Genomic DNA, 26,736 nt, shown 5'->3' with positions numbered 1-26,736 from the left:
CCATCACAGCATCATTCTCAGCTCTTTCACACTAAGAACCAGAAGCACTGCAGCAAGCAACAACCTAAAGAGCTTCCTGAAACATAAACCCACCTCCCTCTCCAGGGGAGATTTTTAATACGCTACCCATGTTTTGTTTAAATTCTTACCACTCCTTATAGCAGCCATTTATTTCTCTGTATTTGGGCAAGCTCACAGGGAAGTCCTGGACAGGTATTGGCAAAGGAAGAAAAAGCACACTGCTAGCATCCTCTGCCTTTCTGTACACACAAACCCACATATCTTTTCCCAGTGTTCAAACTGCCAGTGCTTAAATCTTTATGTAAGTGGTTATTCCGGTAAAATATGAAAATTAAACCAAGTATTTGATCTACAAAGTATCACAGTCATAGAATAGATGCTCAGTACTGATCTGCCTGCTAGGCAGCTCTTTTCATTACCGGTATTGCTAGTGAAAACGTTCACCAGAGGCTAAACCCAAGTGTGTAATTACTGCGTTGTAGCTCCTACCTGAACACAGGCTGGAGTTCCTGTATGTTGGGTTTTAGCTAAAATGTGCCACCTGAAGCATGGCTTACAGGATGAGGAGCACGGCAGTTGATGGCAATGAAGACTGTAGATGGACATAGTCCAGAGGGGACTATCACAAGCAAGGAAAAAATAAATCATTGTGAATAGCATCAGGGGTGGGGAGAATATATTGGACTTCAGAAGGCAAAACTTATTTCACAATTGGGTTCACTACAACAAACTATTCACTATCACAGCTTTATCATCTACTCAAGACCCATGACAGAGCTTTTCTCAAAGGGTTTTCTCCAACAAGAATAAAACCAGGATTACTAAGAAGAGATTAATTACCTGTTGTAGGTTTAACATTTAAATCCCCAGTGAAAAACACTGCATGACCTTTGGTGAGACAAGGCTGTTTTGCACATTGAAACTGTTAAAGTTTATTGCACAAGGAACAATAAGTAAGGACTTAAACCATCTGTCAAAGTCCCTAGGCTACCTAAACATTTTTGTAATGAGCCATAGAGCAACATACACACTGCTGTGCCCCAAACCATACCACTTGCTTGATGGAGCGAGTGTTCTGTACCTTCATCATCTCAATGATTTAGCACTGCAGCAACTGAAGTGTGCCACGGCACGATGAGATGCCAAGCAGTGCAAAAGCTGAGCCAAACCCACACTGTGCCAACCCAGCCTAAGCAGCGCTTCCCTAAGGAATGAGGAACAAAAACCAAGGCAGTTTTTAAAACCTGATCCTGAAAATATACAGATCAGGAAACAGCCCCATAGCTTTTGGAGTGGTGCCACCATGATCAGCATCTCACCACCTGCCTTCCCATGCACTCTTTAAGATAAGTCTTCTAAAAGCAACCTGAAAAATCAGCTGAAATGGAAGTGAAGAATCTAGAATGACAGACTAGCTCTTAAGGTATAAATCTCTAAATAAAAAAGCCCTTGGAAGCCCCAGAGCAAAAACACAGTTTAATCCATCATATTTCAGCTCACTGTTATACTGACATCTTGGATTCCAAGCATTTTAGAAGCCTTGAGATCTGTATGAAACTTCTAATCTGAAGCTAAAAATGGGATGAAATTTATGTAGTATCAACCTAGCAATGTACAAAACATTATGAAAGACAGGACAGTTTTAGCATGCAAAAGTACAAAACACGTTTACAGGGTTTTCTGCTCTGAAATATCTGAACTTACTCAGATACAAGTTTACTATCGCTGAATACTCAACTATGTTTAGAGCAACAAGATTTTGGCTCTTTGACTTTCTCTTTAAAGAGTATGCAAGCAGCTGAGCCCTTCTGAGCCCATCAGCTCATCAACAAGACATTTCTTAAGGTGCAGATTTACAATTTGCATAAGAAGATAGAAATCTGCAGTTCTGGTCGAAGGGACTATCCCTCCACTTCTTTGGCTGAGTGTTCCCAGTGCAGCTGGTGGAAGTGCTTATAGGTTGTGTAATCAGCTAGATAGATGCGGTCCTTAATCTGGCTGGAAACTAATCCCCCTACCACAAAATCTCCAGCCAGCTGAGGAACTTGGTTCAGCTGGTCACATCTGCACAAATGCTAATGCTGCTGAGCCTCCCCCTCTTTGGCAGTACTGCCTAAAAGCAGCCTTATGCAATCAACAATCTGCATCTGCCGAACCACAGTTAAGTACCTCTGGGATGTTCACTTGTAAACAGCTTCATGCTTTTAATATTACTCCACTTCAAGGTTTTACTGAAGAGGCAACTCTAATTTCCCAGAGTGTCATTTCATCTTTTTTTGCAAGTTATTTCTGACCATAGAAACACAATCAGAGAGAACTAAATACTGTGATAATTCTCAAGTAAAAACTTGAATTGGGCATGGTATAACACCATATTTTCAACAAATTCTGACTTACTTCATTGTACTAATATCCCAGAAATCACACATTCACATTCTAAGAAAATGAAGTTTGTTGCTGTGTGTCTTCCCTTGACAACTTGCAAACACATAAAAGGAGAGTCAGGATCCCAAATGCATCTTAAAATCTGCAAGCTCTGCAAGTACCAGCTTATAAAGGCAGAAGGAAGCAACCAAGGCAGAAACGATCAAGGCAGAGTGCTGCTGAGATACACTTGGCAGAGTCCAGTCCGCCAAATGGATCTTACACATGCAGCTCTGGCCCAGCCACACACAGCACTGCTGCTGGTAAGTGATGCACTGGATGTGACAGAAAGGGATGTGGGCAGTGGGAGCGCACTGGAATGGGGAACTGAGGAACAAAAGGGCCAGTACATCGGAAATAAACCTTTCTCCTCTACTCACAGAGGTGGTTAAGAGAGAAAATCAAGCCTCAGTTTTCCAAGAACATGTTTTTTTGCCCCAAACTGAAAGGAGTAAAAACTTCTTTTCAAAGGAATTAGAAATTCCACAGCATTTTCCCACTTTGTGCTTATGCCAAGCAATGCCACCCCACTGAACACCACAAAGTTAAAAGATTCAACAAAATACCTTTCAACTCTAAGAAAAAAAATGGGTAAAATAACTCAGGAAAATTAATGTGCTTTTGTGAATTGTTTTGGTCATAATCATGATACTTTTCACTGCGATAACGTCTACCCACCTTTTCCAAACATGAAGAAAACAGACTTGTATTTCCACCCCAAGTCTTATCTTTCCACCTTAACACTTAAAATTGTCCAGGGACCTAAAGCGCTTCCATTTCCCCCTAAATCCCAAAGGGATAATCAGCATCCATCTGAACAGATACCAGGTCCATTAGTGTATAATCTATCGGATACTTGATCTATAACCATATAATACATAGTTACATTTGGCATGCAGATAGCAAGCAACATCAAGTTTCGTAGGCAGTCTGATCCAGGGACAAGTTTCTTGCAAGAACTGAACTGAGGATTATTCAGACTATAATCAATCCGTAAAAGAATAGCTGCTTATTTCACAGATCACATACTTAGTAAGTTCTCACAGAATCACCTCAGTCATCCCACCCATGCACACACACACACACAATAAGAAGTCAGAGGAAGGAGAATGCTCATACTGTTTTAAATTGGTCACTTGAGTTTTGCTTTGTGCCTTTTCCTCCTGAATAGAGAAGTAATTTTCTTACCCTGGCAACAGCTGGTCTCTTGAATACATGTTAATAGGTGGCTTTCAGTTTTGAAGATCAGATTTGAGTTGTTCTCTGAACAACATCCAAAAAGCAGCAGCTAGTGCCTAAAGTTCCTGCATTTTCTTTAGGGGAGAAATTCAGTCCCTTCGCTCTTAAACTCTCATAAAAAGGCTGTAGTTGCTACAAGTGAGAGCATTTCAGGTTGGTCATTTTTTATGTAGCTCTGAGTTTGGACTGAGCCAACAGGATAACAAATTCACTAAGTCCATCTCCCATAGTAGCTAAGCGGAACTTGTGGGAAAATGGCACCTGACTGAGCATCTGGACAGAGCTGGCACCTGACGTGACCAATATATGGATATAGAACCACTGGTCTGGGGCTTGGAGCAAGCTGCTGTAGTGGCAGGGGGTTGGAACTGGCTTAGATTTATAGCCCCTTCAACCCAAATCAGTCTGGGATTCTATGATTTTATGCATGTGTAGCAAACAAAGAAGGAAAGAAACAGAACTGAAAGTTACCAAAACACAACTGCTGCAGTGCATCATCTCAACAAATATTTACTGTCACAGCCAAATTTATTTGATGATATGTAGAGAATGTATTTGGCACATGAGAATGAAATCACTAAATAATCCTGCCAGCGTGTTTTTGAGACAAAGCTCCTTCTCTGTGAACCTGATGGTAAGCAGACAGGCTTTTTATTCTGATTGTCATTAACAACGCAAACCCAGTACAACTAACCATCACCTGCAACACATTCCCACTTTCCTGGTGAAAAATGAACCATTCCCAGCACTATGAACATGACCAAAATGATCTGACGGGCAACACAGCCTTGGACAAGGACCAGTTTTGAAGAGAGTGATTAGTTTGACAGGTTCCATGGTTGGTTATCTGCACAAGAAGGGTACAAGTGAGAGGGTGAACCGACAATGAGCAGTTTTCTCAGTTTATAAAAAATACTTTCTGTTCTTTTCCTAATTCCACAAAGATGAAAGGCTTCATATTTTGAATAGTGGGGGGCATTATTTTAAACCCCAAAAGCCTAATACAAAATGATCTTTCCAGAACTGCAAGACTACCTGCAGTACACTCAGAAGACAAATTCCACTCATGTTTCCCAGCATTAAAAAGCAGATGTTTTCTCTTGCATTAACAACAACTTGATTACAAGATAAATTTAGCCTCTGTGCAAAGAGAGGAGTGAACAGAATGGCTCCCTTAAGGCACAATGTATGAGAGCTATTGGCTCCATTGCTTTTTGATATGCTGTAGAGAAGGATGACAGAAAGAAAGAGCTTCCAGTTGTCACACTCCTCATCTGTCTAGTTCATAGATGGCTTTGTTCCACATGAGCTGCGTTACACTCCTTTGCTGTCCTTGTAACCTGCATCCTGCAGTCTGTGTGGTCTTGTCAGACCAGTTTAGAGAAAGAGTTTGGGGGTTTGAATTACTTGTTTTTTAAAACCTGGGATAGCAAGAGAAGGTCATTTCATTTAAAAACCCACAGGAATCAAGTAGGATCCCAAATATTCGCGTGTGAAGATAGACAGTTGTGTGGGATGTGGTGCGGAAATTTGGGGGTTGAATATTAGTTGATGTTGGGCAGAGGAAGATGCTGGCTTCCCACCAGTGCTTTTGCTAGATTGTTTTGCACAACTGCCTGTAGCACTGATTGCCCATTAAAATATTGAACTTGTGGAATTCATGGAGCAGGAGACAGACATCAGTGTAATAGGTCAGCAGCAAAAAATATCAAAAGAGGAAGCAAATCTGTGTTTGGGCGTGGGAGAATAATGAGTAACTACCATGGGTACATTTAAATAGAAGAACTACATTTAGAGAAATAGTCTGCATTCAAGCATACAGGGAAAGAGGAGGAAAACAGAAAGAGATATAAATAAAGGGCAGAGGAATGAACAGAATGACGACCGACTGGGCAACAAAACCCATGCAAAGTGGACCATCTTGGAGAGATCTGATCTAGATTGCTAGGAATGCTTCAGCAAAGGACAGATAACGTTTACAACAGCACTCAGAACTTAAAATTCAAAGCATGCTGTTTCACTAAGCTCAAAATAACCATTTTAACCACATCCGAGATGTTGTCACAAATGCTACAGTTAGGCTATAAATTTTTCATTGCATTTTTAAACAAATTACTGCCTAGTCCTCAACTTTTGCTTTTAATGCAAATAAAAGCATCAGAAGTGTACACAAACCCTTCCAGAGTATGGTTAAACAATACTTTCTTTTGTGACAAAGTCAACTTGGAACACTGCCACCTCCCCACCCAACCTCCCCTCATCCTGCTGCTACTGCTCTGCAGGAGCACTGTACCCCTGGGTCAACTGACACACTGCCTATCCCAGGTACTAAGCTCACATCATTCCTGTGGCCTCCTTACCAGTGAAGCCCAGTTTCCAGCACACATGAGACAGCAACAAATTTGTGATAAGCAGCCAGGAATGCCGACATGGTAAAGGAGATGGAAAAACACAAGTAACAACTCTCCTCAGTGATGCTGACAGCCTTCTGCATGGTGGCAGTGGAACTGATATGGATAAACACTAACGCAACTACATAAACATCACTTGTATCATTCCCAGTTTTTTTGAGATCCATCTCCTGACTCAGCTATAGAAATACAGGTACTAGCATAGCACAAACCCAAGAGTCGTGGGGCAGGAGGTGGTAGGGCAACTCTTTATGATGACTAACGCAATACATCCTCCATCATGCCAACCAAAGACAGATCCAGGGAACAACTGAAGGATTGCCTGGCTAGTGACAGCCAGAACCCATAGTACCACTCCCTTGTCTTCCAGCCCTGGAGCATGTTCTGTTTCCTTCTCCTATGCTCCCACCCTAAGTTCACGACTCAGATGAGCTGTTTCAGGGACAAAAGCTGACATAAGTCTCTAACAAAAGTTACAGTTAACAGAATTAACAGCTTACTCTTAATTCATTATATTCAGTACAGGGACATTGTATAGGTCCCTCCCCCTTGCCACATTCCTGATGCCAGCCTGACTTCTTCCTTCCTGCTGGTGCTGATGATTATGAGCTTCCTCACCGAGCCACCTTGAATTGTGAACCTATTGCTAAAACTGTCTTTTCTTCACTGGATTCATTTTCTGCTGCTTTAACAAGTCAACTCAAGTTCAGTGGAGGGCCCACAGGTGCTGGTGACAGGGAAAGAAGCAGAAGCATGCAGCTGGGAGAGGAGGGAAGATAGAAGATAAAACCAAGCCATTATTTCTGTATTAATTTAGGTGCTGTTTCATGCCACAGCTGAGAGAAGGAAAGAAAATAAGATCTATAAAGAAAAAAGTACTGCTGCAGGGTAATTAAGACCTAGGAGTAAACATGCCAAATGGTGTTTGCCACATGACAACAAACAAATGTGAATCAGAATGTGAATCAGTGCTTGAGCAGAGGAAGGAATGTTTTCTCTGCTATTCAGGAAGCACTTCGATTGTTTGGGAAAGGTGTGAGTCATTAACTCCCGCATGTACAAGTGAGACATCCAAAGCTATAAATACCTGATGTGCTTCAAGGGCTCTTTGGGATGGAATTATGGAAAGCTACATGATTTTTTTTTCTAAGTTAGAGAAGCATGAATCCATGCATCATTTCACAGGCTTTGATTTCTTGTGTTTAGGCTCTTCTGAATTGCATTACCAAAGCATGACGAGCCATAACCTTGAAAGGACCCGTTTTCTTGCTTGTGATGCTTCGGGTAGCTGAACAGCTATTTGGGATACAAGATGAGAGGTGCACAGGACTTGACAGTAGGCAACAGTTTTGTATGTCTGACTTTGTAGGTTATAATAGGCACTAAATGAAATCACCTTTCTGATGGCAACCAAGAATCTCAGTGGCACAGTTGTGTGCCATTAAAACAATTCTCCTTCTCCGATTCCATGTCTGTTGCAGGAGGCCAGCATCAAGGCAGGAAGAAACTTTTACTGTGATCTTGAACTATTGATTTTTATAACAACTGTAGGGCTCTTCAGATTAGAACACACTCAAGCTCTTACTTAATTTGGTTGTAACTCCAAACAGAATTTAGTCCTTTTAAACACAGGTGGAAAGGCTGGTCAGACTTCAGAGGCAGTTTTCATTCTCAAGTGAAAATCACCACAGCATCACAGAGCTTCAGTGCATTAAAGTTATGAAGCCCTGGTGAAGGATTTGGTTCCTAAGCTAGACTTGGCCAGCCTGCCTGTTTAAAGGCTAATATTACTATAATAATCAAAGCCTGGATCCCATTCCTTCAGATACACAGCTTTAACATTTTGCCTACGAAAGTCATCAGGTGGAGATGCTATTAAACTCCTACACAATCCCTCTAGAGAAAAGTGTGTTTTCTCCATATGATGGGTACTTCAAAATGATTCTTGCAATGCCTTCAACCTTGGACAAAAGAACAGATTCCAAAGAATACTGAGGGACTGCGCATGAGCATGCTACAGGCGCCTTCCAGAATGGAACCATAAAATACCCCAAAAGCTCTGGTTAACCCAGGGGAAGCTAAGAAGTGATTGCACTTTACTCTGCTGGGGCTGACCAACTCCTGGGAAAACTGACTGCACAACAGGAAAAGGGCAAAGTGGGACTTAGGAGCCTGGGCACACGAGACTCATTCACTGACTCTGACCCCACATCTCAGAATAGGAATACACAAGAGGAACACAAAAAAACGTGCCTGGCTTTGTGTAAGCACATGGAAAGTATGATTTTACAGTATCATAAATATTTAATTACACTTTTATATCACTTTCTTAATTCAAGTGCCTTTAAAAATTCATATTAAAAATGCTTTAGAACTATATTTTTATTTTCCTTAATAAAAAGACTTAGGAAAGAAATACATTTATGAAGAACTTATTTCCCTATTACTTTATCTTCACAGAGATTGATCAGGTATCTTTACAAGCCAAAGCTATACAAGGTGACCTGTAAAACCTTTTTCTCCTTTAATAAAGAGTTTTTGGGGAAGTGAAGCCTGACTGCCCGGACTACTGCTCCAGTTGAAACACTGCAGTCTGCATTTAACCCGTGCTACACGGCTCACAGCTTCATTTCTGTTGGAAACCAGCAGACTATGAGGTGGTATTGCTTCCTCTGGTACTACGTTCCAAGTTTTGTTAAGTTCTGTCACTCAGTGCAGGCTTTCTGCTGTTGCACACTTCACATTACTGCCTTTTCAGAAAGTGAGCAAATTTCTATGCATTTGATAAAGAAGGCGGTTGTTTAAAAACCTCGAAGTCTGAAACAAACATTCCCACTTATTGCCCCAGAGCCAGTAAACCAAGAAAGACTGATGAGCTCATCATTAAAAGTTGCTGCATGCCAGAGCTGCCCAGACTGCAATGTGGTAACACAGAGAACCTCACAACTACAGCTTGATTTTCTATTGATGTATTTGTAAGTAGTCACCAGGGTAATGCTAATAATTCATGTAAAAAAAGGCATTTAAAGACCATGTTAAGAACTACCTTGTACCGTGCCATTTACAAATCTTATCTCTCGCATCATCCCAGGAAGCAGAAGCCAACAGCCACTGCACCGAGACCTGATGCAGTTGCCTTTGTGTAAGTGTCTGAAGGACAGTAAGGATTAAATAGCTATTGCTGTGAAGTCATGAGCTAAATTTGTAGCATGTTTCATACAGTGGTTCCCCAACATGGCAGCAATAAGAAAAAGCATCAGTTTGTCTTGCTTTCAAGAAGTCGAAGGTAGTGGTGGGGCTTTTCACACTGGAATCACAAATCACTCTACACTGTGCAATTTAAAAAGAATCTAGAGGATGCAGATTTTCCACAGCAGGGCCCTGTCAGGCTGCTCAGCCAGGAGCAATCTTCCATGATCTCCAACACACATTCTTGGACTAAAACACGCAGAGTGGAAAAAGCTAAATATGCAATGCAACAGACATACATGTATAAACCCATCTAAATGGGTTCCAGAGGAACATCTCTTAAAAAGTCTCATTCAAATGATGGCAACATATTCAAGTGGTTCTCAAAACAAACAACTGTAGAACCCTGCAAGAGAAAGGCATTTCTGGGTTTCTGCAATGAAGGTTTACTGTCAGACAGAGGAGGCAGAGCCAGTCCCTCTTCACTCAGCCTCACAACTTTTGTTTTAAAGCAGTGGCTTGATAGATTTTCCTACTGCATCCACGTATTGTTTTCTCACATTACCAGTCATCTGAGGAATGGAAAAAAATGCATCATTCCAGATTGGGCTGAAGGTATCAGTCAAGAAATAAAATGTTGTTCTTTGTTGCTGTCACAGACAGAGGGATTTATCAAGCTACTGTCTCTCAGTGAGAATATGGTGAATGTGCAAGCTCATTTCAGTGCAAAGTAAAGCACGTTAGACTTAAGATGTTTAAAACCCTGGCAGTGGTGTAAGCTATTCTGCTTCACTCTGCACTGAAATCAGCTAAGAGGTACTGCTGTAACCTGTGGTTGAGAGATGAATGAAAGGCAAGGGACAAATCCCCTTCATGGGCTGCAACCTGATCTAGACAGAATTTGTCAGTCTGCACAGAGTAGAACTAAGTTGAGGGAATGTGGCTGGGAGGTACAAGAACTTCATAAACATCCAATTCAAAAACAAAAGTATAAATGTATTAAATATTCTGGAAAAAGAAAAATCTGGATTAGCTAACGACACACGCACAATGGTCAGCAATAGTTATCCACAAGGAGGATTTTGGGAACACAGCAGCACTTCAGGCTCTCAGCTTTGCCCTGCTCATTTTTGCTTTGATGTCAGTAAATTCTTCATCTTATTAGTTCAAGCTCTATCTTTTTATCAAACTTGTGTAATATATAATTTGGAAATGAGTTTCTTAGAGGGACAAGAGCTGTCAAAGATTAACCCGTATCAGATCAGCCTCAGCAAAGTGGTAACAGCTTAGGACAAGCCAGAGCCAAAGCTGGAATTTCAGAGCATACGTGCAAATTATTCTTTTTAGAAACCACAGTGTTGACATTACAAGGGAAGAAAAGACAGGAAAGATCCTATCTTCTGAGCCCTTCATCGAATTACTTCACAATTCACCCACTAAACCTATCCCTGGTTCCCATAAGAGACAGCAATCTGAGATGGAACAAGCTTGTGGGTTTTAGAGCATTAAGGGAGAAAAGAGAATGTTGCAACTAAATCTCTGGAGGACGTAGAAGCATTCAGAGATATTTTAAATATCAAAGTAATTTTATGGAATTCATCAGATATAAAAGAGGGGTCAGCTTGAAATTATCCCCAATCTATGTGCAAGATACACAAACCAGGAGCACAAACTATACGGTGTCTGCAAGTTCCTATGGTTTCTCTCAGTGAGCTTTCTTCAAAGTGATTGTAAAAGACATTAGATGCCAGTATTGAGGATGGTATCTGGTAGCTCTTAATCTATCCCAGCCTCTCATCTTCGAAGCAATTCCGTTTCTGTCTCAGTGTCTAATTTCCATTTTACACATCTTGTAATTGTGTTTGTCCTTTTGTCCTTTAAAGTTGACTTTTAAAAGATTCCCATCATTAACACACCTGCAAAGAACAAACAACTTGCTCCCTTTCTGGTCCTTTGGTTGAGATAAAATTCGGAAGGTTTTAATTATTTTTCCTCGCATGTTTTAGAAAGTTGGAAGTTGCTTTAAATTGCTCTTTTACAGAAAGTTGTGGGCTTGGACATCACTTTCTTCTGGAAGGGATGTATGCCTTGCAGAGGTTTCAGATCCTTCAACTGTAAGCTAAGTCACAGCATGACTTATTGTTCACTTTGTCTTCCATCAAGTCCTGGCTATTTTCAATCATACTCAAATGCTTACAGTTTCCCTTTGCACATTTAGGAACCCCTCTCAGCCCAGAAATCTTCCACATGGTTTCCAGAACTCCTTACTAAGATTTTGAAACATTCTGCTGCAGCCCATCTACCTTCTCTACAGAGGTCTCTTTTCACGTTCTTAATGGGTAACACCCAATCTTTCTCTTCTTAGGATATGGACATGCTAACGCTTTTTAACCTGTAAAACTAGAAGCTGGCAAATCCTTACCGAGATTAAAAAACCCGTGAAAAATAACTCCCACCACTGAGCTGTGCGTGTTTCATGATACACCCTTCGCTATACACAGGAGTATAAATAGCGTCCACAGCTGTGCAATTTATCCTTAGCCATTAAACGTCTCCACAGTCTTACAATTTCTAAAAGCGTCTGCGCTGCCTACAAATGAGCTGCATTAATATAAACAGCACAGGCACGGCCAGAGAGCCTATAAAACAAAAGCCCTAAGTACAGAACTAAACTCAACTTGAAAGTGTCACCTTCCGAGTTCAGAAATAAGAGCTTGTTACAATTTCACAGCTGATCAATTTGCCAAGAACACTTTCCAATGTTTTGATGCCACAGTCTCAAATTCCTGGTTTATATTCCTTAGGGAAACCAAGAGCTTGTTTGAATAGAACACAGCCAACGGAGCTGGTTGTGCTCTGTGCTCTGACTCCTCAGCTTATGCACTGGAGATACTTTGCATCCCGCTGAACTCCGAGAATAGCTTCACCAATCCACCCCACAGCCTCCTGATAGAGGAGATGATGAAATAGCCTCGAAAGCCTGACAGACTGAAACAAAGGCTCAGTCTAACAGCTAGGCACAGCAACATAATTGAATGTGGGTTCATTGTCTCAGGTCCCAAACAAACATGCTCATCCTACAGACAATACTATTAAATGAACCAAGACTGTTCACATGCAGCACTTGCAGGGGACTAAGTGAGACTAAAATAAACTGTACATTGTATCTTATCTCCATTTTAAGAATGAGCAAGTTTCTTAACCTCTTTGTCTCAGTTTCCAAGGCTACAACTGAGGCACGACAAAGACAGGAAGAAAAACCAGATATTTTTTGGCTCCTAGTTTTTCTTTTCTTCTCTTTGCTGTTCAGCCATCTTCTCTTCCGAAGCTGTAGGCTTTAGTTATTTAAGCACACATAGTATTCTGTGCAGCCTGGGGTTTTGGTGATTCTAATCAGCTTTCCTTTTTGCAAATCTGGCCAATCATTTGCTGACTAAACTTGATCTCTTCTTGCTTATATGCACTTGGAAATAACCAAAGAAACAATACCCTGAGCAGCACGAGCTGGGGAAAGGACACATTCCTATAACAAAGTTAAACTCAACTATTGTTAAAGGTATCCAAACGATGGCAGAGAAGACAGGAAGCCCCGTTCAAAGTGGAAATCAAAGCCATTCTTTTGTAAAATTTCGGGAAAAACTTTGAAAACTGGCATTTTCTACTTTTCTCCCCCAGAATGTCTTTGTTCACTGCTAAAGGAAAAAACAAAGCATCAGGAAACGAAGTGATGTCCCTCCTCCGCAGAGAAGTAATGCAGTCTCCTCCCCCTTCCAAAGGGGATCACAGTTTGCCAGCTTTGGCAGCCACTGTAGTATTCAAAATAGAAATGAATCCCAAACTGTGATTTGGCAACCAAGCGCTGACTATTCAGCCAGCCTGTTTCCCCCTCTTTTCCACTTCCTTTCTACCATTCTATTAATATCTAGAGAAGCTTTCAAACACCTCGGAGATTAAACGCACGCGCAGCCACCATCCAGACAAAGAGCCCCATGAACTTTAACACATATGCAACACATGAATCAGACAGACCTGGCTTTGTAAAGAGAGTGTTCCTTGTATGGCCAGTTCCCAGGCTGCTGCGACATGTCAAACAGCTGCTCTTATCCTTACATACAGCTTGAGCTTGAAGGGAGGCACCCTATATGCCTTCCTAAACCTGGAAGCACCAGCTCATTTCTCCCTGTTGATTTGTCCCTAGTAAAAGCCAACACTAGCAAACTTTCTAACAGGTCCCATCAATTTTTCAGCATGCAGAGGCAGAACTAAGATTGCCATAACATAAGTTTTCGCCTACAATAATGTCAATCTGAGAATCCAGAATGATATTTTACAGGTATTTCAAGGAGAGCATGAAACGCTGTTGAAAGAAAATATCAGGGCAAAAGATGGTAGATGAATCAGACCCAGAGCCTCCACAGGGATACCCAAATGTACTGCCAGAGTGACTTGCGCTAGCTGGAGTCAGCATGCAAGAAACTCCTCCCAAAACAACTGCTCTGGAAAAAAACGGATTTAATATGAAACACAGCTTGGCACAGGGTGGGAGCAGAAAGCCAGCTGTCACAGATGATTGAAGCAGTAACAGAAAGCACGGTTTACTAACACAGGTAAGAAGCTAGAGGGGAGGAAAAAAACCCACTTTGGCTTTAAAATGCTTTGAAGGAGAGGAGCAGGTCCTGTGGCAGGTACACCCACTATTTCAGTGGCCTCAAATCTTTAAAACCACTGGCTTCTCACTAACTAGGAAGCACAGGATATAAATTGAATCCATCTTATGCATTCACAGACTACAAGCAGCCAAGTAATTCTGAACTGACAAACGTGGATGCCACCCAGCATGCCAGTTCCCATAGTGCATTCAATTTCTATGATGGGCAAAGTGTCTTTAATAGGTTTATGCAATTTTTACATGACCAAAACATTCCTATTCAGTAGCTTGCAACATACCTGCAGAAAATTTCAGGACCAAAATATTTTCAAAGACTAGAGAAACTTCCTACGCATTTTTAAGCAACATTTTGTCTTCCATGAGTTTTAAGTTTCATAATCCAATCCCGAGGCCTTTCTAAAGTCATTTCTGTTTTGCTATCAATGAAGCTGTCCAAAGGCAGCATCAGAAAGACCCAAAGATTGATTTCACAGATCATTGGTCCAGGCAGTGTTTGTAAACTGCTGACCCAAACCTGTGGAGAATTGCCAGGTCCTTGTGGATCAAGACTTACCGCTTGCTGAACAATTGAGACTGACTTGAAAAACAAGGTTAGCCTGGCAGTTTTTCCTAAAGAATTCAAGATTTCAGGCTAACTGAGTCATATTAGCCCACACAAGCAAATCTGCACATTGTTCTGATCTTCCCCTCCCTCAAAATGCCTCGTGTTCTCAGTACAATACTACTGCAGAAATAATTCAGGACTTGCCAAAAGCTCCCACCACACTCTAATTACAGCACTCCTATTCTGTGTATTCTTGTAGCAAACAAAACCTCAATCAGCCTGCTAAAAAACAGCCAGTACTTCAAAAATCTCCAACGCAGATTAAGAAATAAATCTCTGCCATGAAGTATTAGCCAGATCAGCCTACTTCAGAACCTCATTTTCTCGCTGCAAGATAAGACTGTGGTGCACGCATGAAAGCTGCTCTGCAAAAGAAATGACAAAGGTATCAACTATTTTCACCCAGTTATTTTAATGCAGATTGCTGTTATTTAATGTCTCAGATAACTTAATGGTCATTCCACTTTGCCTTTTTGGCTGCTGTTTTCAACTGATTCAGCTCCAGGAGCCAGGATGTTTGCATTGTCCGTGATTTTGGCACAGTCAGCATTCTGTTGGGAACACTAAGCTTTATTTTAGACTTCAGTGTACTTTACAGAAGAGTTAAAAAGTAATAATATGTCATTCTGCCAATCACACTCATCTTATCAAGCGTTAGTCAAGACCTGACAAGACTTGAATGCATTTTACTGTTTAGCCTGTTTGAATGCATTTTACTGACAGCCTGTTTGATCCCTTGTCACAAGCAATGGAAGAAGTGATCTTGAGGCCAACGATGAAACTTGTAAAAATGAGGCTTCCTTAAAAAGGATTTATTCAGTCTCTGACTTCCAAGTTTAAAGGCAGGATCTTCACTGCTCTAAAACCAGCAAACCCATTTTTCTGGGCACTCTTCTCCTATCTTGAAACTGACATTTCTGATTAAAACACTCTGAAAACTAAACAACTGAGCATCATCCCAGTCTCCAAGTTTTCCTATTGCTGAACAATACAGAGATTAATTCCAAAGATTACTCCCAAATCACATGCTAACTTCAAGTATTCAGCCATGCAAAAAGTAACTGCTCATCAGCAAGTTTGACTGCAAGCTTCTGATTTGCAGTGCAGCTTCTCCAACTCACAGACAGAAATATTTAACTAGCAAAAGGAACGCTTGCTCTGAACAGACCATAACACATGACCTGGCATGTGCTTTGACAGCAAGTTACACAAGAAAGATGACAATACAACACAGTTACACAAACAAAATGTAACAGTGCCAGGATAAGCCTCTAGAAATACACTTTGTGATGCGAAGCCATAAATCTTCACTATTTGAACTAAAGACTTGAAGCTCTTAGAAGGAATAGCCTAGCTCAGCCTAATGGCTGAGGTCAAAGAGATACCCATACTGTATTATGGCAACTGAATAAATATTTACCAGAGCTGTTTTCAGAAGGCTGGGTTAGCAAAGTGAGTAATACCCAGAGTGTGTTCTGGGCCCTCTTTTTGGTTACAGCTGGAATAGTTGTCTTCAGGCAAGCTTTTAGTTCTCTTATCTGTTAAATCAGGAGATGATGGAGTTTGGGGGTTTGATTGGAGATAACTGAATAAGCCATTTCACTCTCCTGTCTCTCTGCTTCTAATGTATAGCCAGCTGGGATGATCACTGAATGTCTTCTCACTTTGAGGGAAAAGAGATTAGCAAAGATCAGACCAGATTTCTGGAAGGAGATGGGAACTTTAGTCATGCCCCATCCAGTGAAACGCTAGCTACATACGCTGCTGTGTGTGGTAATCACCCTTAACCTTCTACTGCACTAGTCTGCAGATAAAAATGGGCTCTTCCTGAAATATGAATATAACTGGAGATTTAACAGTACTTCCTAAAACAGTATCAATAGCCACTTCAACATAAATATGTCTTTAAGACATTCATGTTCACATCCAGTCAAATTTGAGCTCAGACACAATTCTCAGTAGGAAAAGAACATAAACATGTCTCCTCCTTCAAGTAAAGTTTGCAGAATGCATTTCTTCCTAACAGTTCTTCCCTAAAAAGCTGGGTTAGAATTATAAATCTTTTCTTAACCTATGCATTTCAAAGCAACACAATGCAGAATGATCATGTCTGTCCAAGATCTTCATGGCCAAAGATAACTCCAATCAGAGAGTCCTCTTCAACTACCAAAGGAAATTATGTACCTTCACTTTCACAAATACTAGAATGAATCTGTTAGCAACTGCTTTCTATAAGCCTATAACTACATTATTAAACGTAAGATATAAATTAGCAGAACTTGGTGTATGGAAGTGCCAGAAATGACTAGCTTACAGAACCAAACCACAAAATAAACCACAGCTCCTAAAGCTGCTTTTTCAGTTCAAGGACTTTATCCCCTGCAAAACAGGCACAGTCAGTTTTCTAAGTCATAGCCTTTTTGCCAGATACCAGATTGGTGCCTTCAGCCCCAAGTCTGCTTTGTCCACTAGCCTCTAATTATGAAGTGAAAGAAGAAAAAGAGCAGAGAAAATAAGCAATTTGAACAAAAGTTGCAAAACCTAACAGCTTCCAGGTTGTGCCGAAATACCCCCAGAAAGTTATAATCTTGCACAAAGACCCAATGATCTGGAATTCTAAAAGTACTAAAGAAAGTATTTTCTACTCCGAAGGCTGCATATTGAAGCCTCCCATAGGAACTAGGGGGGACTACAGGTCTTACAGAGCTAGAAGACAGGAACTCTTCTCAGGTTTTACAGCAAATAAAGCAGCAAATACTTTACTAAACCCAAACCAAAAACCTGAGCTCATGCTCAGAACATTAAAAACATAAAAGTTATGTCATAAAAAGCACAAAGCTCCAGAGTTGCTCATCTGAAAAATATGCAAAAAAAACCCTTCAAAAAGACCCACTTATTCCAACACTTCTTAAAGAGGCAGAAGAGATTATGTTCCCTCTGCTTTCACATTGGGTACAGCTTTTCCAAAAGGAAATGCTTATCACAGGTCCCAGCATCGCACCAATTCGCAAAGCAGCGTTTAGAAAGACAGATATCTTTATTATGAGAAGTCTTCCCTTTTCTCTCTCATGGGAAAAATAAAGAAAGCAGACTTTATATTTCAGTATTTTTTCCCTTATACTAAAGGCTAGGTTTCTGATTTTTCAGGTACTGCTCAATTAATTCCAGGAATCATACCCCTTTTGCTCTCTGCATGTTTTCTGCTCTTAAATGACACTGTCATGTCCACCCAAGGATATGGAAGTGATGAGTTACTGCAATGTACAGCGTGTTACTTATCAGCCTGAGGAAGGCAACTTGTGATGATACGATTGTCCATTCTCCTTGTACTTTCTAAGCGTTCAGAACAGAAACTGAGCTTTAGTTCATCTGTCAGACTAACAAAGAGAGTTTCTTTTGTGGTGTGACGACTCTTCCTTCTAAACCAGATCATAAACCCACCACCAAGAAAAAGCCAAGCATGCACAAGAAAAACCATTAGAGGTACAGACTGACGGCTGCAAATCCATGCCCTTTGAACCATGTGGCAAAATCAAGTTAAAAGCAGCTGCGACCTACAGATGCTTAAGTTACAGGCATTTTGTAAACTGGCAGGAAGAAGCCAAATAAAAATTGCAAGGAACTCTCTATTGCCTTACGGTCACAAAAAGGAGAGAAATAATGTTTTAAGTCTTATCAAAAGTGTTCTCATATCACCTGAAGTACAAGGTGGAATGGACAAGTATCTTGCTTGTTACAAGCAAGAGAAACCCAAGAAGCCATATCCAGAGAGAGACTGACTTTGATACAGACTGTGCTGATGAACACTCCTCTGTAGTGTGCACACCAAAAAGTAATAACACTCTGATCTGGGGAAAAGCAGAGCATATATTTGTTTAGAAAATGACACTGATTCTCAATTATTTCACTTGTTCAGTGTTTGGTTTTTTACCCACAACTCGGCTATTTGCATTCAGCACAATCACCGCAACAATGAACCAAAACTGGCTTCCGATTCTTCCAATGCATTTTCAACAGTCTTTGTGATGATTGTTTGATGGGAAACGTACACCAACTCTTTCAGGCAGCACAAGAAGAACATGTCCATGTTAGGCATATTATACAATTTCAGGGACTACTGGTTGAACTTCTAACCCTCTCTCAGGAAGCAGTGCTTGCCACTGAAGACATTATTCATCATGTGAATTAATATTCCCTTCTGTGTTCTACAGATTATACTTGGATTGGATGTTTAACTCTTGTATGAAGGCACCCAAAGTCAGCTTTCTATGTAGGCAGATGGTGACTTCATATGCATATAACTGCAGGTACTTGACTCTGGAAAGAAAACAATTATGTAACATTTGAAATCTTAAGAAATCTAAATCCCACCTATGTTTAAATGCTGCTGCTTTGGTATTTCACCTGTTTACTGTTATTTCCCATAAGAATTATTAGTGTATGCACATCAACTGCCCTGGCAGTTGTGTAGGAATATTTGAGAAATACCATTACACAGCCTCTTCCATAATCTCCTCTGCAGGGGGTTGAGCAGAACCCCCCGATAACCCATGCTGGTTATCTTGTTTTAACATGCTTCTATACAACACCGTTTCTCAGTCCGCAAATGCGTCTTCAAAAGGTCTGTCTGTTGCTATCTCCATTGTTCAGGAATAGCTCTGTTGATTTATGCTGATAAACAAAGATAATGTACAGCCATAAGCCACGAAGTCAATCTGCAAAGGACAGAGTAGGAAAAAAGCCTGCAATGCTGTCACCATTATGCACTACAGAGAGAAATTACAGCCTTGTAGAAAAAATAAAGGGGGGGGTGGTGGTAAGAACCTGGCTTATATTTTTTTTAATTACAATGCCCCACTTCTTGCTATTTGCACTATGATACAATCTAGTATGATTTGCAATACTGTATTTAAAGAAGGTATTTACTGAATACCATACTGATGCTGAGAGTCAATACCAATCAGAAAGGAACCTGATTCAGCTTCTCTCTTTGGAAGCAACTGCACAAACAAATGAAACAATCAAACCCTTCTCACATTCCAACAAGCAGAAAAACAGATAATTACACAGAACACAGGAGAACTCACCATGACCAAAGCTCCAGTGCAGCTGAGGAATCTCCCTCTAACCACTTTGCAATCTCACCTTAAACCTGCAAGGCTGTTGCGGGAGGTTTTTCATGGCAACTGTTACTAACAGTATCTCTCTATCAATTGCTAGAAACAGGTACTTTATATACCAGCCTGAAACATCCCTTCTGAGGTACCAGTTTCTGAGCAATTCTCTTAAAAGAGCCACCTTTGGAAGAGATAAGTGGGTTAAACTTGTAAGGAACCATGACCCAGCACCCTGCCTGCCAACAGGTTCATGGAGCAAGATGACAATTACGATACTGCAGCCAGAACTAATACAGATTACAGGGTAAATGAAATGTACATTAAGCTCTGCTTGTACTGACATTTTCTCTATCAGGGATACTGCCTTTGCTCTACAAGAAATAATTACTATGCAAAATTCTTAAGCACAGGAGCACTTTAAGCTTCAGCAAGCTTTGTCCTAACACACCTTTGTTTTCTGCACGTCCCAAGCAATCTTTTCTAGCCAGAGATAGTGACCTTCAAATGTGAGCCTGCCCCTTTTTAGGAAGGCCTGCCATAATCCTGTCAAAACTTTGCTGTTATAATCGAAAAGAGACATTACTGGCAACTTCACTGGCAGCAGAGCAGGTTTGAGGCTTTCTTGCTCAGAATCTGATATTCCATTGCTTTAAACTTCCAAATTCAACCCAACCAACCAAACAACAAAACACAGAGTATGAAAATACAATTTTATAGCTAGAAAGCTCTAAAATAATGGCCATTTATGCCCTGGATGTATATTTAACACCAAGTTCAGCGAGTCATTCCGCTGACTACAAACTGTTGCCGGATCGAAGCATGTGTAACTGCTCATGCTGAGGGTTTTCACATGCCCCACATTCTCTACATCTTTACTATGAGCCATCTTCCTGCTTCTAAAAACCGAGAATGTCTACAGTTTACAGTACAAAAGTCATTAAATAAACCATCTTCTTCAAAGATCATTCCAAACAGTAGGAGTCACAATCCTTAACCATATAGTTACAGACATAAAAGTTCAAGACTGGGGAATATTGTGCAACCTGTTTTTAAGGAAAACTACCCAATCTGGATGAGGGAGGCAGAGAACAACAATTAGCGAGGTTTAAAGCAAATGGAAAAACAATTACTCAACATGATTTATTCCTCCACGGAAAACTTCTATACTGATATTTATTCTCTCTGAGCTTGTCCATATTTGCATTAAACTTCCAAGTTTATTAAAGCAATACTGATGTAATCCTGAGCCTTTACAGAGAGAATCAGCGATTTTTAACAGGACTTCAAGCAGGTTCTAGGGTTATTCTGCAGAAGACTATTAAGGCTAATACAAGGTAGAAAGGCAAAACTTGCCCAAGGAATAAAGCTGCTATAAGACCAGTGGTTACCCAAGACCAGTATCAACCCAAGAGTTACAGGATTTTTAAGTGTCTCTATTACCTTCAGACACGCATGTTTCTGAATTTACTGGCCAATTTTTGGAGAGATTATATATTTTTTTAACTGTTCTTCCTTCCTCCTACTGCATTAGAAGAGCCCACAGAAAGGACAAAGGAAGTATAAAAGCAAAAAGAGGTATAAAAGAGGTATAAAAAAGCAAAAGAGGTATAAAAGCAAAGCAACAATGCTCACCAAGAGGCTGTTTATCAGCTGAGACAACACCAAGAGCATCTGTGATATATACAGAGACTTACAGTGGGAGGGAACATACATGAAGTCAATGCACAAGGATGCCTGTATTTATTCATGTTTACACTGCACATTTAAATGTCTTTAAATGCATATGAAGGTTTTTCTGACAGCAAGAGCCTCAGAGCTCAAAGACTGGATAGAAATATATACATGCAGAGTATACACTTTTTGTATTATACACCCTCTTCCTCCTTTGGTAGAGAGGCCTGTATAAATACAGGCATTCATCCAAGAAAGAACATTCTAGGACTGAGATCTGCACTTATTTAATGGTTTTACAAAAACACATAAGGTCAAACTGTGACTGTACCACTAAATGGCTTATTCTATGGAATAATATAATAATCCAAATCTTCTGAACACCAATAAGGTTGCATTTGGCAAACTATGTGCTAGTAGCAATATTTGCTGAAATAGCACTAACTTCATCAAGTCAGCGATCTTCCTTTTTAGCACCCCACTGAACTGGTGTCTCAGACAAGATGTTACTAACACGAGAAGCCTACAATGTTTAGCCTGGCAGGCTTTTTATCCATTTCTTGACTGTGATTTCAAAACCTTTGGTGAGAATGATTCCTGCAGTCACCAGTGACTGCGCATTAAGATAGTTGAGCACTTTTCAGCATTTATATGTAAGTGCATGTAAGGGTTTTTAACTTAAGTATTACTCTAAAGTAAACTGTGGGATAAAGCCTACAAATGGAAAAGATTTAAAAATGTCTTTACCAGGTAATAATCTTTTTTTTTTTTTTCCACTTTAAAATATTTTTCTCCATGTTTAGCATTTCATTTCATAGGGAAATTAAACATCCCCTCCTCTAAAAACTGGCAACTAAGACCTACCCCTGAGCAAAAAGAACCATGAATTCTGAAGGTATTTTGACAAAGCAATGCTGTCAAATATTTTTTACACGCCATATTTACCCACCTTTAAACACAAAGGTAACTATTTGGTGATCAAAGTACAGATGTCAATAATGGTCATTGTAATCTTTGCTACTGCTACTGTAATTAATGCAAAAGCATCCTGGTTAAGGCCAGGCCCATACACAGCAGCTGTGGGTAGGGAACCTGCTACAGGACCCGAAAACTCACACAAAGGGGAAACTAGCAGGGTGACAACTTTCCCCAAAATCAAAAGCTTAAAAAACCACCTCAGTTACACACTGATTACGAAATACTTTTTCAAGTGGTGAGGTTTCAAACTGATTTTGAACTCATCCTGCACAGCAATATGTGCTTACAGGGAGGAGAGAAATGGTGAACTAGGCCCTAGAGGGGTTCTGAAATTCTGATGTTCTTAGCGTCATCTGAACAGACAAACCCAAGAACATTTATGGTAAAGCTGTTTTGTAACTCGGTGAGTTAACATGGTAACTGTTGTAAGGAGCTGATGGGGTCCCATAAGAAAACCAATTTAAAGAAATTGACCTCAGAGCTACACACACTGTGCAGCGTTTCTCTGTCTGTATTTTCAGCAATCAGGCAATCTCAAACCAACTCAGTCCACTTAAAGACATGTGGGGAAAGAAATTTCTTTAGTGACTCAGCCACTTACATATCTTAGGAAAAAGAAAGATTGAAAATTTCTCATTGGGAAATGCCAAAGAAAATGCAGAGCCTACAATATTAAACCACTATTTCTTGAAATTACAGCTCAAATATTGGACAACTAATTAGAATTGTTACCAAGGAAAAGAAGTCATTTATCCTTGTCTCTAATGTAGCAGAAATACTCCAGCTCTTGTATTCTTCTCAGTGTATACTGCTTACCTGTTCTGCTTCCCCTTGCTTTAAATCAGTGAAAGTCAACCAGCAAGTCTTATTCCAGTTTGCAGGCTGTATTTTTCCACTTGAAATTTAAAACAGGATGGTAATGGAAATTCTACATTATTGTACTGATACACATGAAACAATGAAAGTATTTCAGCCTTAGGCCAATGTAAATCCCAGTGCGATGCTTAGTCCTTAAACAGTGGCCATGTGTGGGAGCACAGAGGGGTGGGAGAACTGGTAATACCAAAACCCCCTCTATGCACAAGGTCTCTACCAGCCTATCACAGGTCATGCAGTCACAGAAAGTGGCACCATGCTCCTGCAACCCTTACTGGTACTAGCACAGAGAATCTGAAGCCTCTTTCCCTTGGCTGAGGACTGGAGCCACACATCTCCTCCTCCAAAATCCATGTTACTTTATATATATATCAAGTGGATTTTGCCTCACTGGTGATTTTTGGCTGCACTAATAGCAGGTAGAAACTACCTATGGCTTCCAAAGAACCTGACATTATTTCTTTGAACTTTCAAGTTTCAACTAATAAACCACAACACCTTTTTCAGCTTATGATTTTTGTACTGTAAGGAGGTTAAAAACTTCTGGAGTTACCACACATTAACAGGAGAAAGATAAGGAAGTTTTCTTTCCAGTTTCCCCATGTCAGGTGTTTTCTTTACAATCTCTTTTCACATTGCATGCACCCCACCATATTCACATTGCTTTTCCCAGTGCAACACCATCTCCTCGTTAGACCCAGCCCAACACGATAGTGTGCCCATACCCGAATGTCAGCTATGACACACTGACTACACGGGAGGGAGCAGCTCGTCAGGATTCCTCGGGAGCTGCAGCAGCACAGGAAGTGGGAACAGTGTGGAAGCTGGCAGGAGACAGACCTCATCTCTGATCTGCACCTGCACCTAGCCCAGTTTAGACCTTTGGGGCTCTCTCTTCATGGCTGGCCACCCATACATAAAAAAACCCAGAAGGGACCACTGAGTTAACATCACCTGAAATCCCACCTCATCAGTAAGCAACTGGAACAAGAGAGGCAGCGGACAAGGAGAAAAGGGGAATGAAAACATGGGCAGCCAATGGGGATGGAAGTGTCTAATTCTAAACTGGGATGAGGGACAGCTCTAGGAAAAAGGGAAACCTAAGAGCAAAGACTAAACAGGAAAAAGGAAAAGGAAAGTAGAGACATGGGAGTGTAATTTCAGGAACAAGGCAGAGAAAACATGTTGCAACTTGTTAACTTACAGTAAGCTCTTACGCATTTTTCCTAGCACAACACAGAAGGGTAACAGCGATTACCAACGTCCGTGACCCTAATCAATAACTTACAAATAGGGATCTTAATATTTTACTATCCTGTTTCGGCAAGAAAACATTTAGGAGCCATTTAGTCAAACAGCATTCGCCCCCCCCCTTATTTTTTTTTAATGAATGATTCCAACCACTTCTGCTCTGTGGAAACTAGAAGAGGAAAGCGTGCATGGCTTGGCAAATGTGTTTGCAAGCAGATTTCCTAAAGAGCTGAAAAGTCAGAAGCACAAATCCCTGGGAAGTTGAAATGGTATTTTGCCGCTTTGCTCTCTCTGTCACTGAAACAACTACAAGACTTGCCAATACACAGGGAACACTGCTGGTTTGAAATAACTGCGTATTTATTTACATCGTTAATGAACGTTCTGAAATAGGAGATGCAAATGTTGCATCGGGAATGAAGCTCACTTTCTTATCACTTGCTCATTTCCACACGCATGCAGCTGGGGGAAGTGGCTGCTTGCAGGAAGGCCAGGCAGGAAAGGCTGCTGGCTCCTTGCTCTGCAGCCCAGGCTCGGGAATCACACTCTGCACCTCCTTCCACAGCTGTTCAGGTGAGGAAGAACCATTCAAGCCAAACCGAGCATTCCAACAAAGTAATTTAGGAAGTCTGTGAATTAAGTTTGAGATACCCTAACAATAAGGTAAAACCATCATGAAATGAATACGTAAGATTAATCATGGAAAGTTACTCATGGAAAATTGGTAATTCGCTTCTTGCATAGTTCTACATTTTAGAGGACAAAATGAGGTTTTCCTGAAAACACACTGGAGCAGCAGCTCTCCTAGGGAGATGCTTCATCTGGATAAGTCATTTTAGCCACTTTACAGACAAAACCTTTTAAGCCAGTGTGAAACTAGATTAAGAGCTCCAACTAGTCAAAACGACCAAACAAAACATCCCTAAGTATTTCCTGCTCTGCTACACCACCGGTATCAAACGGTCTGGATGAGGTTGCAAGTCCAACCAAAGTCATACAGAATTAAATACATCTAATTTATAACAAAGGTAGTTGTTCAGCTGGCAATTTCATACAAGTCGAAGTAAATTTTGTAACTATAGAACCTAATTATTGGAATTCCATAAAGCCTTGGCTCCTGAAATAGCTGAGTGTACTTTTCTTCCTACCCATATAACAGGCGTACTATTTTTTCCCCAAATAGCTGAGAATAAAGTGCTTTAACAGACACCGGACCACCTTTAAGCCACAACGAGTAAGGGGAAAAACTTTGGAGCTCGTTATGAAGCGCTTAAAGAAGAACGAAAGCCGGGCTCTATGAAATAAAACATCAAAGACCTAAAGTAAACAGAAATCTCGGTCTCCAAGAAGAGAACCCTATTAAATTCGAGGTCAGACATCCACCAGGCAACGCTCCTCCTTGTGCTCACCTAAGAGCAGCCTGGCCAATGTGTGTTAGGTATCAGCCGCCCGGTAAGTAACTAAAGCATTGCAATGCATTTACACCGTTTCACTTGCTGTCCCAATCCAAATCCCAGCCTTTCCAGTTTAGTCTCAACTTCCCCCGCAATGAAAACAAGCACACAGACCGACCCACCTACAACTCCAAAATAACCTTCAAGAGAAAAGGAAGCACCCAGAGCCTGGAGAGGATGGAATGTAGCTACACACGTACAGACTAAGGCGTAAAGCCTTTCATGTCAGGAATTCGCAGTAATAACAGGGTAAGGACGGAGCCCCGACAGGGACAGCATCCACCTGGCACCGACAGCGGCTTTACCGGGCAGTTCCTAGAAGGTGTCCGCCCGGCAGCGGCGCAGCGCTCCCCAGCAGCGGGGCGCGGGGTGCCGGCGCACAACTTCCCCCGAGCCCGGGGGCCGTCTGCGGACACCCGCGGGCGCTCCGCCACCGAGGGGGGCGAAGGCGCCGCACGACCCCACGGGGGGCCGCGGGGCTGTTGCCGGCGCCAGCCAGACGCTCCGGGCGCAGCCAGCGACCAGCGCCGCCCGTTGTGGGGGAGAGCACCTCCGGGACCCCCTCAAGCGCTGCGGGCAAGAACACCCCCCCCCCCCCCCTTCCCGGCCCGCGGCGGCCCCTTCCCGCTGCCCCCGGCCTGGGCCCCGCGGAGGAAACCCGAGCCGCCGCCGGCCTCCCCTCACAGCGCAAGGGGCCATCACCCCCCTCCGCGCCCCGCGCTCGGACCCGCCGCTCACCTGGCAGGGGCTCCGCGGCCCCGCGGCGCCTCCCGCGGGCAGGCGGCGAGAGGAGGCGGCGGCGGCAGCGCTGCGGAGGCTCCGCTGGGTCCGG

The 26,736-nt window shown here is 41.6% G+C and overlaps 1 protein-coding gene across 1 annotated transcript in view; it reads right to left on the bottom strand.

Moving 5' to 3' along the window:
* The window catches only part of PEAK1 (pseudopodium enriched atypical kinase 1), a 110,222-nt gene extending 83,496 nt beyond the window's left edge, over positions 1-26,726 (bottom strand). Inside the window, exon 1 of the mRNA XM_057424160.1 lies at positions 26,643-26,726. The gene's annotated coding sequence lies outside the window, so the exon portion shown is untranslated. The remainder of the gene's footprint in view (positions 1-26,642) is intronic.
* Between the last annotated feature and the right edge of the window lie 10 nt (positions 26,727-26,736).

Source organism: Pezoporus wallicus, unplaced genomic scaffold (assembly GCF_028554395.1).
Source record: "Pezoporus wallicus isolate ANWC-B61680 ecotype Strahan unplaced genomic scaffold, APGP_CSIRO_Pwel_v1 contig_9449, whole genome shotgun sequence".
NCBI classification, from domain to species: Eukaryota; Metazoa; Chordata; class Aves; order Psittaciformes; family Psittacidae; genus Pezoporus; species Pezoporus wallicus.
The sequence above is the reverse complement of the archived record's forward strand: the minus strand, read 5'-3'. Positions and strand labels throughout refer to the sequence as shown.